Raw genomic sequence first — 3,014 nt, forward strand, 5'->3', positions numbered from 1 at the left:
TATAATATGAGAAACTAGCCTTCGAAGCAGAAATGATGGAGAAATTGTTTGTTTGTTTGTTTGTTTGATTGTTCTAAAAGCTTTATGTATATGGGCTGCCCAAGCAGCAGAAGATAGAATTAAGACAAAGATAGCAGAAAAAATTACCAAGGAAGCCTGAAGTAGAATTAAGGTCTTGAAATACAATGTTTGGAGATAGAAAGAAATCCCCAAAGACTAAAAACATTCTGAGAGCTGCCATCAAGTATGCAATGAAACTAGAAACTCAAAAGGCTTGCTGACTTCAATTCTTCAAACTCTACACCCTGTGATTCTATTCTTATCAAACCACCAAAAATAAACTCCCCCAATTCCTAACATACACTGTCGTCCAAAAGGGCTAGAATAGAAAGTCTTCTATTACTAGCGACCATAATGATTAAAAAAAAAAAAAACTACACATTGATCTAGGCCTCCAGATCACTTGAGACAAGTATCCAGCAATTTACAGAAAATGCAAATTAAACATTGAGACCAAGTTAGGAACACTGATTAAACCAGGGCTTAGCATTATAGCAAAAGGAAAAAAACTGAGAAGTGATTTTCTAAATTAAAATGGCGATACTTACCTGGCAGGACATAGAATGGCCAGGAAGGTGGCTTTCTGGGAGAAGGATCGTCCATTGCACCTGCAGCATACTGACTTCAGTGATTTCCCAAAATTTGGGGACACTCAGCTGTATAATTTGTGGTAGTGGGAGACTGCATTCCAGCTCTGGAGGTGGATATAGCTCTGTGTTGGAGCAGGGGGCAATTCCAAGTTGGGTGTGTTGACTCATGCGGTGACCCCAAAACTTGGGAGGCAGAGACAGCAGTACTGCCTCAGTTTTAGGGACAGCAAGAGCTTCATGGTGAGTCCCAGGCTGTTCAGAACCATGTCATGAGATACCTGCCTCAAACATAAATTGTTTGTAAAGACACGGTGGTTCATGCTGTAATCCCACGCTGACCAGGCTGGAGCTGGAAGATTTTTGACGACAAGCCCGTCTGAGATATGTGCTGACTCCTTGTTTCAAAACCCAACAAAAACAGTATTACTAAAGCCAGAATGGGGCCAGGCAATGGTGGTGCACACCTTCAATCTCAGCACTCAGGAGGCAAAGGCAGGTGGATCTTAATGAGTTCAACACCAGCCTGGTCTACAGAGTGAGTTCCAGGACAGCCAGGGCTACACGGAGAAACCCTGTCTCAAAAAAAACTGAAACAAAACAAAAGCCTTATATAATGGGTTACCTTTACTCATTTACTCGGATGACTGAAATTTAAAAAAATGATAATATCAAATGTTGATAAGAGTGGTTAACAACCAGAATCACCACTTCTTTAAAGTGTAAAATGCTAGAATAAATCACTTACAGGAAAACGGATTTAGCACTTCTTACAAGATTAAGTCTTGGGCTTGGGCAGTGGTGGCTCACGCCTTTAATCCCAGCACTCAGGAGGCAGCGGAAGTAGGGTCTTTGTGAGTTTGAGGCCAGCCTGGTCTACAAAGTAAGTTCTGGAACAGCCAAGGCTACACAGAGAAACCCTGTCTCTAAAACCCAAATATAGATGCTAGATAATAGTATCAATTCCAGAAAGTATAAATGAAAGCATATATGTATAACATGACTTGAACAAGAATAATTGTCAGTACTCTGGAGTTAGAGGCAGGTGGACTTCCATGAGTTCAAGGCCAAATATATATATTATATTCTATAAAGTTAGCAATTCCAATGCTAGGTGTTTTTTAATACATACAATACAAATGCTTTAACAACTTTAGCTTATCCCATGGGCCACAACAGACCAAAGGGCAGAGAACAGGTGATCACGTGGTGTCAGGTCCCTGTGTATACACGAACAACTTCTGTACCTAAGGCTCAGAGAACCTATTAAGAGGAACCAGAGAGATTTTAAGTGTCAGAGGACCAAGAAGTCTGGTGGAATATTCACCTCCTAGAAATGCCAGGGAGATTATACCCATGAAGTCTCATTAACATGGCTACCTAAGCAAGATCTGAACAAGGGTGACCCCAATAGACATGCTAACAGAGAAGGGAGAAATCTCATGGGGTCCCCACGCTAAACAAGGAACTACAGGCAACCAATGAACGCTAAGAGCTGGAAAAATAGTCTTCCCCAAGGAAGGGCACAATAATTGATCCTCTAATACCAAATGGTCAGCCCCCAAATCCTATAAATACACGTAACTTTATACATACTGACCAAGTTGTAAGTATGTATATATACATATATATGAATAGATCACACATACATAGCAACAACAATTAAGGAAATGGAGGCAATGATTTGAGAAAGAAAAGTGGAGGGTATATGGGAAGGATTAGAGGGAGGAAGGGGAGGGAAGAAAATAATATTATTTATATTTTAATTTCTAAAAATTAAAAAAAACAACAATGAAAACAACAAGAACATATTCTGCTGACTGAAACGGGCCCTGCTCAAAGAGAGCATAATGGTTACATGCATCTAGTAGAATAAGCAAACATTACCTATAATGGAAACCGTCAGGATAATAGCTGCTTATAACAGATTAAAGGGGGAGGTTGACTAAGTGGGGACATTGGGAAACTTTATTATATTTTCATAGGGTTTGGAAGGCAACAAAGCATACATTTGTCCTCTATGAACAAACTATTTTCCATTTTTGTCCCAAGATCTCATGCTACACCCCCTTTGAGAAAGCAGGAGCTGGGGAACCAAGTGATGGAGAAGTACACAGCAGATGGGCTCTACACCCAGTCACGCGCAGTTCTCCGGGGCTTCTTTGGGAGACGTCACCCCCAAATGCAGGCGGCATACACTGGGAAGTCTGAGTTTCCACTCTGAAACAAAGAAGTGCAAACAAATGCTTAAGCAAGTAATTGACAGCCTCCAGACTAAGGGAGAGCACTCGGATGCCTGAGACTGACTTTGAAGTGTGTCAAAAATAAACTGAGGAGATGCATTAGAAAGCAATTATGAAAATGTGT

General features: G+C 40.7%; 1 non-coding gene across 1 annotated transcript; it reads left to right on the plus strand.

Moving 5' to 3' along the window:
- The first annotated feature begins 600 nt into the window (after positions 1-600).
- On the plus strand, positions 601-758 carry LOC113457003. Its single transcript, XR_003377666.1, has one exon. It is a non-coding gene; the product is annotated as a U1 spliceosomal RNA (small nuclear RNA).
- The last annotated feature ends 2,256 nt before the right edge of the window (positions 759-3,014 follow it).

This window comes from Microtus ochrogaster, chromosome 1, assembly GCF_000317375.1.
Source record: "Microtus ochrogaster isolate Prairie Vole_2 chromosome 1, MicOch1.0, whole genome shotgun sequence".
In the NCBI taxonomy this organism is placed as follows: domain Eukaryota; kingdom Metazoa; phylum Chordata; class Mammalia; order Rodentia; family Cricetidae; genus Microtus; species Microtus ochrogaster.